This window comes from Xenopus tropicalis, chromosome 10 (genome assembly GCF_000004195.4).
Source record: "Xenopus tropicalis strain Nigerian chromosome 10, UCB_Xtro_10.0, whole genome shotgun sequence".
In the NCBI taxonomy this organism is placed as follows: Eukaryota; Metazoa; Chordata; class Amphibia; order Anura; family Pipidae; genus Xenopus; species Xenopus tropicalis.
The window spans coordinates 20,219,122-20,234,705 of record NC_030686.2 but is presented as its reverse complement, the minus strand read 5'-3'; the positions used below and the strand labels follow the sequence as shown (position 1 = coordinate 20,234,705).

The window sequence follows — 15,584 nt, the reverse complement described above, 5'->3', positions numbered from 1 at the left end:
CGAAGAAACAATGGTGGCGGTGGGGCAACTGCCCTGGGTCCCCATTAAGTGTTAGGAAAAGAAGAAAAATAATGAGAGCTAAATAATGCACCCCAAAGTTATACTTTAAACATTAAGAACCCCTATAACTTCCTCAGTTAATATCCGGTGGAGTAATAGATGGTAAATGCTATTTATCTTTTTTTAGCTGTGTGGGGTGCTGGTATTTTTATACCAGGAGCATCTTACATGTTAGTGCTATATTATCCACAAGAGCCATGAATATCCTGTAAGTTATACAGTAAATAGCCTACCCCCTATTTGTAAAATAAGGATATTAAAATTCACCAAAGAGTTCCATGACCACATAAAAGCACGAAGCGGAAGGCTGAGTTTTACCGGTTATGGAATTACAAGGTGACCTTTAATATCATGGTATTTTGCAACGGCGGGTGCATTATTTGTTATAATACACAAGTTTTAGTGAGTCATGTGACAATAATTACATCACTGAGTACCGATTATAACTAATGACCTCACTAAGCACTGTTTATATAGTGATTAATGTACCCCACATTGTAATATATAATATTATATTATAAGTGATCCAGGCATTCCATGACCATATTAAAGCATGAGGCCCAAGTCCATGTCATCAGTCATAAGTGGTGCTTAGTCTTTTCTGTCACATGCCTCGCTGAAACTTGTCAATAATAAATAATGCACCCCCTGTTGTAAAATAAGAGGACTCTATGAACTTACTGGATAAGAGATTCCCTACTTGTAAAACAAACTACTAATAAGGTCCATAGAAAGCCTGCAAAACTCCTTGCTCCACTGCCAATAAATTACGCCCCCTACAAAGAAATGCTGGGTGAAGGATCAAGAACAGCAGGGAAACTATTTTGCCTCATAGCAACTGAGCACTATCAGTATGTTTCACTGACTCATAGTAAGTTGGGTTGAAAAAAGACATACGTCCATCACGTTCAACCATAATGACTATATATAACCTGCCTAACTACTAGTTGATCCAGAGGAAGGCAAAAAAACCCATCTGAAGCCTCTCTAATTTGCAGAGGGGAAAAAATTCCTTCCTGACTCCAAGATGGCAATCGGACCAGTCCCTGGATCAACTTGTACTAAGAGCTATCTCCCATAACCCTGTATTCCCTCACTTGCTAAGAATCCATCCAACCCCTTCTTAAAGCTATATAATTTATCAGCCAGTACAACTGATTCAGGGAGGGAATTCCACAACTTCACAGCTCTCACAGTAAAAAATCCTTTCCGAATATTTAAATGGAACCTCCCTTCTTCTAAACAGAGTGGGTGGCCTTGTGTCCGTTGGAAGGACCTACTGGTAAATAAAGCATTAGAAAGGTTATTATATGATCCCCTTATATATTTATACATAGTTATCATGTCACCTCTTAAGCGCCTCTTCTTCAGTGTAAACAGACCCAACTTGGCCAGTCTTTCTTCATAACTGAGACTTTCCATACCCTTTACCAGCTTAGTTGCCCTTCTCTGGACCCTCTTAAACTCAATAATGTCCCGTTTGAGCACTGGAGACCAAAACTGAACAGCATATTCTAGATGGGGCCTTACCAGCGCTCTGTAAAGGGGAAGAATACCCCCCTCCTCCCGTGAATCTATACCCCTTTTAATACAGCTCAAAACCTTGTTTGCCCTTGCAGCTGCTGCCTGGCATTGCTTGCTACAGCCAAGTTTATTATCTACAAGGACTCCAAGGTCCTTCTCCATTATGGATTTGCCTAGTGCAGTACCATTAAGGGTATAAGTGGCTTGCATATTTTTACAACCCAGGTGCATGACCTTACATTTATCCAATCTCATCTGCCACTTAGCCGCCCAGATTGCCAGTTGGTCAAGATCCTGCTGCAAGGATGCCACATCCTGGATAGAATTGACTGGTCTGCAGAGTTTTGCGTCATCTGCAAACATTGCTTGTAATACGCACCCCTAAGTCATTTATGAACAAGTTAAACAAAAGTGGACCCAGTACAGAACCCTGAGGGACCCCACTAATAACCACTGAGAACCTTATTCCAAGTAGAGAATGTACCATTAACAACCACCCTCTGTACCCGATTCTGTAGCCAGTTTTCTATCCATGTGCAAACGACTTCACTAAGACCAATAGACCTTAGTTTAGAAAGCAGTCATTTGTGGGGAACGGTATCAAATGCTTTTGCAAAATCCAAATAGATTATTTCTACTGCATCCCCACTGTCCAGCTTCTTACTTACCTCATCATAAAAAGCAATTAAATTGGCCTGACATGACCTGTCCTTCATAAAGCCATGCTGATTACTGCTCATAATGCCATTCTCCAGTACATAATTTTGTATGTGATCCCTTAACAAGCCTTCAAATAACTTGCCCACCACGGATGTCAAACTTACAGGCCTATAATTGCCAGGCTGAGATCTTACTCCCTTTTTAAATATAGGAATGACATTCGCCTTCTTCCAATCCCTAGGTACCATACCTGATGAAAGCAAATCTGAGAATATCATAAACAAGGGCCACTGTAATTCTGCCCCTAGCTCTCTCAGTACCCAGGGGTGTATTCCATCCGACCCAGGTGCCTTGTTTACATTTATCTTGTGTAACCCTTTAAGCCCCATATCCTGTGTCAACCACTGTGTAGCTGAGGCAACAGTGCAGCTATTGGGTGGGACTTGGCACTCTGGCTCCTCTACTGTATACACAGAAGAAAAGAACTGGTTAAGCACATCTGCCTTTTCTGTATCCGCTGTAACCATATTGTTACTATAACTCAATGGGGCCACACCCTCAACCTGCATCTTTTTACTATTAATATACTTAAAAAACTTTTTGGGGTTAGTCATGGCCTCTGCTGCGATGCGCTCCTCATTTTCTATCTTCGCCTTCTGGATTGCTGTTTTACAACACTTGTTATAGTGTTTATATTCATTAAATGCAGCTACTGTCCCCTCTGACTTATATTTCTTAAAAGCTTTCCTTTTTTTCCCTATTAACTTCTTAACCTCAGTGTTAAGCCACATAGGGTGATTCTTAACACTTCTACTTTTTCTTATTAATGGAATAAATTGAGAACAGCAATGATTTAATATCATTTTAAATGACAACCATTTCTGCTTTGTGTGTTTATCAGAAAACATATTGCCCCAATCTATGCCCTGAAGCGCTGCCCTTAAGGAGCTAAAATTTGCTTTTCTAAAATTCACGGTCTTTATTGCCCCAGTGTTAATTTGTTTCCTGCACCAAACATCAAATGAAATAACATTATGGTCACTATTACCCAGGGGTTCAACCACTTGCACATTTGCTATACGTTCTGGGTCATTAGAGATCACTAGATCTAGTATAGCATGGTTCCTGGTTGGCTCCTCAACAACCTGTGACATAAAGTTGTCATGCAGCAAGTTTATACACTTGTTACCATTTACTGTCCTGGCAGTACTATGGCTCCAGTCAATATCAGGATAATTAAAATCCCCCATTATTATCACTTGCCCCAAAATAGCAGCCTTTTCTATTTGCAACAGGAGCTGAGCCTCCTCCTCCTCACTTACATTAGGGGGTCTATAGCATACCCCTTCAATTAATTTGCTAGATTCTTTACTATCTGTGAGAAGCTCAACCCATAAGGATTCAGCTCCCTCTGTTCCCCCCATCACTTCCTATTTAATATTTGCTTTTAATTCCTGCTTAACGAACAGACACACTCCTCCTCCTTTTCTATTGCCCCTGTCCCTCCGAAACAATGTATAACCCCCAATATTAACTGCCCAGTCATGTGACTCGTTCAATCAAGTTTCAGCAACACCAATCACGTCATGTTTCCGCTCCAATGCCAGTACCTCCAGCTCTCCCATTTTACCAGTCAGACTCCTTGCATTGGTAAACATACATTTAATACTGGTTCCAGTGCAAGAATAATGTGCAAACAACTTATGGGCCTCCCTGCCATTATCAGTATCCTGAAGCAAGTCTCCTCCCCCATTTTCCCTTACTATGCCCACTACCTCATCTATCCTGTCTACCACAGAATTACCCGCTGCACCCTCTCCCCCTACTCCTAGTTTAAAATCTCCTCCAACCCTCTAGCCATCTTTTCCCCCAAAGCAGCTGCCCCATCATCATTGAGGTGCAGCCCATCCCTGGCAAAGAGCCTGTAGCCGATTGAGAAATCAGCCCAGTTTGAGAAACCCAAAGCCCTCCTCCCTGCACCAATCTCTCAGCCACGCATTAATCTCCCTAAGTTCCCGCTGCCTTCTTAACGTTGCTCGTGGCACAGGTAATATCTCTGAGAAAATTACCTTGGAAGTCCTCACCCTCAACTTCTCGCCTAGCTTTTTAAAATCGTTCTTGAGGACTTCCCCCCCTCCTCTAACTTTGTCATTGGTACCTATGTGTACCAAGACCGCTGGGTCTTCCCCAGCCCCTCCCAACAATTTGTCCACTCGTTCCACCACATGCCGAACCCTAGCACCAGGCAAACAACACACAGTTCGGCATGTAGGGTCTTTGCAACAAATTACCCTATCCACCTTTCTAAAAATTGAATCCCCTACAACTATAGCCTGCCTTCCCTTCCTAGCATTACTCACCCCACCTGTATTAGAGGTGCCGGCTCCCAGGGGGCTCCGAGAGTCAGCCTGCTCCATATATGATAGCTCAGAGCCATCTTCCCCCTAAAGCGGCAAATCTGCTGGTTTGTACAAGCTGTGAACCAGCCCCCCTACCCTTCCGTCCCCTACTGCCCCTCTTAACTGTCACAAATATGTCTCCCTCTATAACCTCCACTGTGCCTTCTACACCTCCCACTACACCGGCCCCTGCCAGTGGTTGCTCAGTGAGCCTCCTGTTCTTTCCCATGTTTGCAGCTGCCCTCAGTGCTGCCAGTTCCCCCCTTAGATTCTGCACCTCAGATTCCAAGAGGAAAACCCACCTGCATCTCTCACAAGTAAATGTTGCATGGAACTGCTGCTCCAGGACCACATACATGCGACAAGATACACACTAGCAATCATACTGCAACTCATATTGCCACTGGGTACTTACAGTCTCCCGAGTACAATCCCTTTTTAGATTTCAACGCCTTTTTGTTTTTAACGCCTGCTAAACACTTAATTCACATGCAACACTTAGATCACATGCAACATTCGCTGTGCAGTCAGTAACTTATTGAGGTTCAAACCAAACAGCCAAGCGCCTGGTGAGAATTTACCAGATTTACTCCTCCCCCTTAATTAGTAGGCTCATTCAGCCAGGTAGCACTTAGAAATCACACAGCAGTAAGTTAATTGCACTTACTTTCTCCTTTCACCCAGCACTCCCAGCATGCACAGTAAACCCCAAACGCCTTTTTGTTTTTAACGCCTGCTAAACACTTAATTCACATGCAACACTTAGATCACATGCAACACTCGCTTAGCAGCTTGACTCCATGTGTACCTATGTGTTTACCACAATGTGAAAAATTACTGAGACCCTTGACCAATTCTCTAATTTAATTGGGCAACAAATGAGTTTTTTTATGTAGCATTGTTTTATGCCAGGAAAAGGAACCTTAAATAAAATAAAACGATTAAAATATTCTGTTCGTGTGAGTATTCAATCAAAATATTTTTTAGAGGCACCAGCTTTGACAACAATGACTTTGCTCTATTCTACATTTGCTATAGGTTGTTCAGGTCAGCTGGGCAACATTTGTGGACCTCAATTTACAAATGATGCCACAGATTGTCCTGTAAATTGAGCACTGCTTGAGCTGTGCCATTGTTACTTGGACCCTGGCTTTGGGATCAGAATCCTGCTGAACGGTCAACTTCTGCCCTAGCTGTAGTTTTTTTTGGCTGTAATAGGTTATTTTGTAGTTTGTTAACAGGGAAATGAAATAATTGGTCGGAATACATTTGCAAGGCTTTTTATATTATGTTCCTATGAAGCTTAGAGATAAATTCATTCTGGTAAGGGCTATAGATATTCAGTAGAGGTGCATTAAAGCAGTATGGTATGTTTGTATAGAATAAACCTAGCGTCACAGATACACAATTTCTCTAGGCCACAATTATATTTTGTTCTTTGAATATCACATAACACCTGTGAGGCCATATTCTTCATTAAATGTAGGACTTGACACCTTGAAGCAGTAGCCGGGGAAAGGTTTATTCCGAAGCCTGTTGGAGTGAGAATGTCAATTAGAGTTAGATTTGGGATGAATATATTTTTGCTGTCCTAGATATTTTTGAAAATATGATTAAATGACTGATCCACCAATATCTCTACAAATTTCATGGACTAAGGAAGGCCCTAACCAAAGGTTAGACAGCTGATGGTGTTTAAATGTTGCTTAATTAAAAAAAATCTCTCCTAGCCTCATGGCAGGAGTGGCTTAAACTCAGCCTTGGCAGCTCATTTTAGCACCAACTTGGATGGACATTTATAAGCTTCCATCCCACCTATAAAGACAAGGACAAAGGAAAGCATACACGTCCACTGGGCCACCCACCAGTGAACAAAAATAACCTTCTACTTGGGGTGGTTCACCTCTTCATTTAGGATTGCACCGGCCCAGGGTACTTGGCTGGAATAAGCGCTGCAGCCATCTTTTTTCGTCCTTTCTGTAGTCCTCCTGGCATGGAGTGGGCACATGAGCAGAACATTAGGACTTGCCACAAATGCTGCACTGTGCAAATGTCCAACTGAACCCCACATAAGGACCACTTCGCTAAGAGCCCTGCCTGGTGCATTTCTGTTTCATAGAAGAGGTTCAACAGCCCAGGGCAAAAGGTTAGTGTATTGATTCACTTGTCTAACTGAATGGCACACCCTGTGATTTAAGCTTTCCTTGTTCTCTACATTTCAAAACGTTTTATCCGCCTTGGTCCAACCAAATGCCAGTTGTGTGCCCAATATGAGAAGGATTGCAGCTGCTTTCCAGTTATATAAACAGGGCTGACATCAAGCAGAAGCCTTCTGTAATTACTGTCGAGTAAATTGAGCTATAAATATGGCCCCTTCTTATCTGCACTGAACCACTAGGCAATTTAGTTAGTAAATTTAGTTAGTAAAATTATTTGAGGGCTCCTTACAAAAACCTATTATTATATATATTTCTCCTCACAGAGGACCCTTGTTCTTGACACTTCTTGAGACCCTGCTGCATATCCTGCTATCTCTTAACCTGTGTTTAGGGTTGCCGCTTTTTGTCTTTGACAACTCTGGGCAGGGGGCGGGGCAGTGGTATCACAGGGCGGGGCCAATAGTGTTGTGGGCATAGCTATTGACATCAGGGATGGGATTATGATGTGGAGATCAGTGATTGGTAGATGGCCATATCAATCTAACATAGTCCTGCCTGGTTTTCCTAATTTGAAAGACCAAGCAGGCAGTTTTGACCTGGAGGGACCTCCCGAAAACCAGGCTGTCCGGGTCAAAACCAGGCAGGTGGTAACCCTACCTGTATAATGTACAATTGGTGGAACTCACGTGTCATGTCTGAGGCAAAAAGGAGCAATAAATACCCTCTATCCCCTAAATGTGTCTGTGTATTGGGGTCATTTACTATATCAGTGCAGCAGTAAATTAGGAGCAATTCTGTCCCATTATATAACACTGTGACTTCAGCTAAAACTTTGCATAGTTATTCTAAATTTCCGCTGCACTGGCCCTGCCAGCCTTAGATGTATATACTAGGCAGTAATTTTCAATGCTCGATCAGGGATTTAAATGCCCAGACCACTTAATGCACATTGTGAGTTAAAGCCGGAACATTTGTTTACGCACTCCTGAAGCACAGTTATTTTATACTAGCATTTAATATGTCTCTGAGTGACAGCCAATTATATTCTGGGTATCATCAGTACTTAGGCCCCGTTGCATCTTCCAATAAATAACATATGAGTTGCTCTGTTGAAATACATTGGCTTTATGTATCAATTGAAGGCTGTGTGCCGCAGTCTTTCTCAGAGCCATATAAATTGCTTTGGGGGATTTTATGAGTGAAATGCTTGTTAAATACAACTTACAATGTATTGCTACTGGCAGAGGAGCAGCATAAAGAAACTAGTATTCTCTCCCTGACTGCGCAAGCAGTCAAGCAAGCAACTTGTGTTCGGGCATCCAGAAACCACTTGTGTTTGGGCGTCCAGAAGCCATCCAATGGTAACATAATCACACATGTTTTAGATACAGCAGGGATTGTGCTGTTGCAAAAGTGTTCTTTAGCACTGGCTCTTATTTTTATATGAAGTTCAAACCATATCCCTTTAAGTTTTAATCAACTACACCTCCCAATAACCCAAGGTAAGGATGCAAAAGCTACAAGCTGGACAACGCTACTCTAAATTGTTACTGTTGCCAAGGCTGCTATCAGTAATCATGGGGATCCATATTACTAAATTAGAAGGTACCCCCCCCCCCCAGAGTGGGTCCCAATTATTAGCCCACTTGTCACCTGGGCCCCTAGACTCTGCCAAGTGCACTGAAAAAAGTCCCTTGCATGTCACACTCCTGATTCACCCTGACCAAAACTCTACCAATGACTCACACAAACTCTGCCCTCACACATTCCAACCATTTTGTGGTCAGCTAACTGAACTTTTTCATCTTGGGGAGGCTCACTGCTTATATAGGCACCATCTCTCCCTACTATACCTGCTATCCCACAGCCCCAGTCCCTTCCCAGAGGCTATTATCCCACTGCTACTATAGGCACCATCTCTCCCTACTATACCTGCTATCCCACAGCCACAGTCCCTTCCCAGAGGCTATTATCCCACTGTTACTATAGGCACCATCTCTCCCTACTATACCTGCTATCCCACAGCCACAGTCCCTTCCCAGAGGCTATTATCCCACTGCTACTATAGGCACCATTTCTTCCTACTATACCTGCTATCCCACAGCCTCAGTCCCTTCCCAGAGGCTATTACCCCTCACTGCTACTATTGGCACCATCTCTCCCTACTATACCTGCTATCCCACAGCCACATTCCCTTCCCAGAGGCTATTATCTCCCCTGCTACTATAGGCACCATCTCTCCCTACTATACCTGCTATCCCACAGCCACAGTCCCTTCCCAGAAGTTATTATCCCACTGCTACTATAGGCACCACCTCTCCCTACTATACCTGCTATCCCACAGCCACAGTCCCTTCCCAGAGGCTATTATCCCACTGCTACTATAGGCACCATTATCCCTACTATACCTGCTATTCCACAGCCACACTCCCTTCACCACTGCTACTATAGGTACAAACTCTCCCTACTATACCTGCTATCCTACAGCCACAGTCCCTTCCCAGAGGCTATTATAGGCACCATCTCTCCCTACTATAAAGAAAAGCCACCATATACCCATACCCATATGCAAGGTCTGTGGTTTCCTAGCATGACTGTCAAAGACTAGTGTGCAGAGTAAGGCTTGAAGGTTTAAGGCTGTACAGTAACTGTGGAATCGTTTATATCAGCGCTGTTCAATTTCTGTGGCAGCGAGGGGTGAGATTGGGGGCCATACACAAAGGGCAGATGACCACTAGTTAGACCTGATTGGTCCATATGGTTAGGTAAGATGGTGGTCTTAGGGCTGCCCAGTATAAATCCTTCAGCTGCTCACATCCACCCACAGTCATATTGGCGGATTTATCAGCAAGCGGCAGGGTGAAAAAACAGTAGCAAACTGCTATATTTTTCACACTTTGCACTATGCCGTGGGTGAGTGTCTACAACTGCATGTTTTTGCCCCTGCAGGGGCTGCTTTCAGCAGTGCTTATGAGAAGTAGGTTTGGGGAGGCACACAGGCATCCCCATTCCCCAACAAGCCCTCTAACTTGAGCCTTACATGCAGGGTGCCTTAATGTGGTAAACCTGTGTGGAAGCTAAAGTCTGCGTTTTTATTTTCCAGTTATTTAGACTTTTCAGTCTTACATAGCCAATTTTATACCCAGATTCAGTGAAGACACACTTGATTGCCAAAATGCAGCCTTGTAAAACAATATGCTTTTCAGCTCCTTTACCCTAGGCTGGGAAGTCTATAGCACCTCCTGCTGGCCCTGCCATGCTCAGATTTCCCTTTGCTCATCTCCCTTGTTTAATAAGATTATAGAGGCCAGAGCTTGGCAGAGACGAGGGAACGTGGCAAGATCTATTTTAGATATAAAAGGGATTAAGCATAAAGCTCACACATTTAATTAACTTGCTCAGGTTTAAAGCAAATTGTTGAAGTTTCCCCAGACACTCTGGGGAAGCAAAACAACTGAATATTAAATTTCGCTCTTTTAAGAAGCTTTAGATGGATTATTTGTGATTTAACAATGCTTGGAAGACAGTGAATCCACATTGCCTCAGGTAGGACTGTCTCATTGTAACTAGAAGCACTCATACACCTAACAATTCCTGGTTGCACTTCTGATTTTAGCCCTGATTTTAGCCATTAAAATTAAATTTTTGTATGGTTCAAAACTTATTAATCATGAGCAAGGTGCAAAGAATGAGTAACCTCCATCTCTTTTTTGCCCCTTGCTTATGCAGACCTTGCATTCTACATGGCACTTTTTGCACTTATCAAAGGAAGTACAAAGAGTTGCACACCATCTGTATATGCAGAGTCCTACAAGGAACCAATTTTTAGGAGCCACGTCTGACCTGGACCCGCAACCCGGAACCCGCATTTTTACTAGCTTTTGACACGCTACCCGACCCACAATGGCCTTATTCGCCACCCGATCCGCCACCTACTGACCACTATTAAACAGGAAGTTCTGTTGCTGCAAAGCGGGAGGAGGTAGAATTTAATAATGTCTAAAGGAGTAAAATATATATAATATAGGTGATATACGATAACAAATATTGCAGAACCGCTGCCTGCCGACCAACATCTGAAACTCCTACCCCCAATCTGCAGGTTTTTCTTGGGACTTGTTTCAGGACTCTAGTAGACGTGACGTAACTGTCCCATATCTCACCCACTTACCTGTTCCTCATTCTGATGGGCATGTTAGAATTCACTGGCAGGCACAAGGTGCAGAAAAGCCTTGCACTTACCTCCTATTTATGCCATATGTTAGGCGCAGGGCTGCCTTGTACCAGACAGTGATGGGCTCAGCACTTTGGACTGGATTTTTCTTTTTAAAACATTTTATTGAAGTTTTGCAATAAACATGTAGGATGGATAATGACAAATTATTTAAACATAGGTTGTACAACAATAGTCACATTCGACAGTTTGTCCTTCAAAAAGATAAGAAATGAAGAAAATAGAATGCTTACAGAGAAACTAAATAAGTAATTTAAATAGAGAAAAACAAAACAAAAACAAATTAACTAACTTTGCCCAGTGGATAAACTATAAAAAGAAAAGGAAAGAAAAGTTTCCTAGAGAGCAAAATCAAGGATTATATGTTTGTGAATTATTGAAATAAATCTATATATGCAGCATTTTATAAATCTGATCCTTATTACTTATATCTATAGCATTAAAGAAAAATGACCATGTATTTTTAAAAGGAATCCTGGATTTAGGTTCATTTGTTTTTGCTTTGATTGCCTCTTGCCAGCTAAGCTGATTAAGATAAGAAATAATTTATGTTATAGGAGGGGTTTCCTCTTTTAACCAATAATAAAATAATGCTTTTTTAGAGGCAGCCATAAACAAAAATAATAATTTACCAATTGTTTGTGCTAAAGAGACTGGTAAAATGCTAGATAACACCTCCTCTTTTTTAATGTGTAATAGAGCGAAACTAGAAGATAACTTTATATTTAAATTCAACCTGTGGTTCAAGAATCTTTCCACCATGTTCCAGAAGTTACCAATCTTCGGACAAGACCATAGGTATTGGAATAAATTAACACCAGTTTTGTTACATTTGGGGCAAAAAGAGTTTGTTTTAAAGCACTTATTACGAACAAAAAGTGTTCCATATCCTAAATGGACAAGTTTGAATTGCTGAATCCTCCAGCTTTCAGCAAAAATCAGATTGTTGAATTCATGCATAAACCAATTGCGAAGGGGATAAAAAGTATTGTAGATAAACAGACCACTTAGCAGAAACATTCTCTAAGGGATGATTATCTTGGTTAAAAACATCCCAGAATGTACCAGAAAGTATGTTGATTTTTATATTATGTGGTTTGTCTTTAAATTCTAATATTGCCTCAGCCAGTCTATGTTTAGCGACAATAAACTTGTCTTTATTGTGAGTCACTGATAAACCACATTGGCAGGCTAAGTAAAAGTATTTATCAATTTCAAGTAACTCGAATTTTTCTTTAAACAATGGCCAGGGGATTAAAGAATAATTGTTTGGATCTAGTAGGTCTTTCATCAATATGATGTTTTTTTTTTTTTAAGAAGACCTTAATGGGTCAGAGGTTTTCAATAGAAGTTTTACTGGCATGAAGGGAGTTTGAGAGTAACTGAAGCCATGGCTGGAGAATAGATATTTCTATACAAAAATAGTGTCCCGATATAGAGGATTCCTTTTAATATCTCTTGGTAAATTACTCAATTTACTATGTAATGCAGAAAATATATCAGAATAAGGTTCATGGAGTAATTCTATTTCTGGGTTGGTGTATTTGTTACTTTGAAACATCCACTCAATAAGGTATCTTGTTAGAGAAGACAGGTTAAATGTTCTAAAATTCTGTATTTTTAGTCCACCAAGTTTAGCAGGTCCCCTTAATTTGGACAAAGCTATTTTCGATTTTTTTTCATTACAAATAAATTTCACAAGTGCAGAATCTAGCTTTCTAATATCTGAATGTCTAATAAGTAAAGGTAAGTTGACTAAAGAATAAATCGGTTTAGGAAAGATTATAATTTTGAAAAAGATCACCCTGCCTTTTAAATTTAATGGGGAATGCATCCATTTTTTACACATTGAGATGATATTATTAATGGCAGGAGTGATGTTCAAGGAATACAACTTATTTAAATCTATGGGAATAGTTAAGCAAAAATATTTGAGTTGTGTTTTTGGGGGTCTTAATTGCAGCTTCTTTAAAAGAGAGTTAGATATAGAGTCAAATGAATTCATTATCTCAGTCTTGTCAACATTTACTTTATATCCTTAAAAGGACTGAAAATTCACAAGCATATCAAAAACGGCTTTAATAGAGTTATTAAATGGGCCATTAATACCAAATAAATCCAAACAACTGAAAAGAGGGTCCCAAATCAAATTATCGAAAGCTTTCTCAGCATCAATATTAATTATGGAGCAAGGAATCTTATGTTTCTTGGTATAAAATATTATATTAAGTAAAGCTCTTATGTTCTTAACCCCTGATCTATTTTTAATAAAACCGTTTTGAGCTCCGGAGATAACAGAAGGAAGGATCAGGGACAATCTATCAGCCAAAATTTTTGATAACTTTGAATAACTTTGAATAACTTAATATCTTGATATAAGATGAGTGGAGAGAAAGATCTTTATCTTTTTCGGTATAACTTTGAGGCTAGAAAGTTCACTAGAAGGAAGTTTTTTACCGGATAGAAGAATATCTTTAAAAAGATTAGTTAGGAAAGGAGACATTTTGTCCTTCAGATGTTTATAAAAAGTGGGGGGAAGGCCATCAGAACCACCCACTTTTCTAGATTTTAAATTGTCAATGGCATAAGTAACTTCTTCAATTAAAATTGGTCCATTAAGCAGCAGTTGAGGACACGTTCCAACCCCTGCCAAACGAACTGACAAGGCTAAGAGAACAAGTCCAAACACTTACCAACAGAGTGGAGGACCTAGAAAATCGAAATCGGCGCAATAATGTACGCCTTCTAGGCCTCCCCGAAAAATCCGAAGGTAACTGTCCGGAAGCATTCACTGAGACATGGCTGCGAGAGAATTTGGGGCCCGATACTTTCTCACGGCTGCTGACCATAGAACGCGCTCACCGCATACCCACGTGACCACTACCACCGGGAGCCAATCCTAGGCCCTTCATCATGCGGTTCCTCAACTACCGTGACAGAGCCGCAGCGCTAATCGCAGCACACCAAAAGGGCCCCCTCACATGGAACAGTAACACTATCTCTCTATACTCGGACTACTCTCCTGCGGTCCAAAAACAGCGTGCTTCCTTTCAGGGGGTAAAAAAACTAACGCATTGTGGCAGAAGGCACCACTCACTTTTTTATTTCCCCCAATGATGCAGACCAATGGCTCAACACTCAGAGACGCCAAGGGAGTCTGCGCAACAGCCCCAACCGACGCTGACTGGTGATCCTGAAGGGTCTGAACTATGCGACTTGTGCATAAACAGTTGGCCCAGTATGATGACCTCCAGCACGATGATAATATAAGCAACCTTAACCCAAGCACAACCAAAGCCTAGCTAAGGGCCACACTGCGGCATAGGCCTAGGTCTCGTAATACTGGACTGCTTCGCGCTCCACCTAACCCTGAGAAGATCCCCAGCATTCACCCGCTACTCCACTGGGCAAGACTTTAAAGCCTCTTCTCCCCCTACCTACCATGCCCTCTAGCCATAATGGGTGATTTCAACGCAGTGCTATATCCAGCCGTAGACACAACAACTCATCAAAGTGGCCACTTCAAACATTGGCTGGAGGCCCACGGTCTACAAGATATATGGAGACATAAACACCCAACTGAAAAGCAATACTCCTGCCACTCTATAGGTAAAGGCATCCTCTCTCGTATAGACATGGCCCTAGGCTCACCGGACTTTACACAATGGGTGGCTGAGGCCTGTAATAAAATGGCTGGGTTAGTTGTAGATGGACGATATGTTTCTCCCAGGGTTTTGCATAGTTGGTACCCTGGAACATGGAACAATTAATCACAAACCCAGCCCTTTAATACAGACCTTAGCAGCAAGGTGATTGCTGCAGCTGAGAGCCTTTTAAAAAGACTCCAGTGGGGGGAGGGAGGCTCTCTTCCACACTACACAGGTAGCAGAAGCTGCGCTGCATGGGAAAGGTACTTATGATTTCTGATTTTGTTTGCTTCTATTAAGTTGGAGTTGGAAAAGCCACCCAACTGTAGTTAGGCTGCCAACTGTGTTTAGCCAGCGCTCTGGTGCAAGGGTTTATTTTCTTGTTTCTTATTTTGTGTTTGTTACTGAAGTTTTGTAACAAAATAAACTGCTGGCACTTGCCTGTAAGAGAGCAACCTCTGTGACTGCTATGTTTACCCTAAAAGACTGTGGGAAGCGGCCCTAAGACACTGAACCAGATCCCCCTGTAGGTTCAAGTGTCACAGGCCTCATACCTTCCCAGAGCCTTATCGGACCATGCACCACTATACCTTAAAATATGCACTAAGCTACACCCTACACACCATTTATGGAGGCTCTCTCCCCTATGGCTTAACAATGCTGAAGTAGCAGAGGCCTGCAAGGCAGATTACAAATTATACTGGGATACTAACGAAGGTACTAGTCAAAGCAACACAATCTGGGAGGCATCTAAAGCAGTAGCTCGTGGGTCCCTCATAAACGCAATAACAACAGCTAGGAAGGCAAATAAAAGCAAAATGACTGAGGCAGAGGCGGCAGTCAGTACAGCTGAGAAAACATACAGCGAAAACACCACTGACACAATCACCAACTGCTAATA

General features: G+C 41.8%; 1 protein-coding gene across 3 annotated transcripts in view; it reads left to right on the top strand.

The window, feature by feature from the left end:
• The window catches only part of cdh22 (cadherin 22), a 143,432-nt gene that overhangs the window by 75,654 nt on the left and 52,194 nt on the right, over positions 1–15,584 (top strand). Inside the window, exon 1 of one of the 3 annotated variants that reach the window (XM_018097841.2) lies at positions 5,816–6,789. The exons of the other annotated variants lie outside the window; for them this stretch is intronic. The gene's annotated coding sequence lies outside the window, so the exon portion shown is untranslated. Of the gene's footprint in view, positions 1–5,815; positions 6,790–15,584 lie in introns of those variants that run through there. 3 annotated transcript variants of the gene reach the window in all.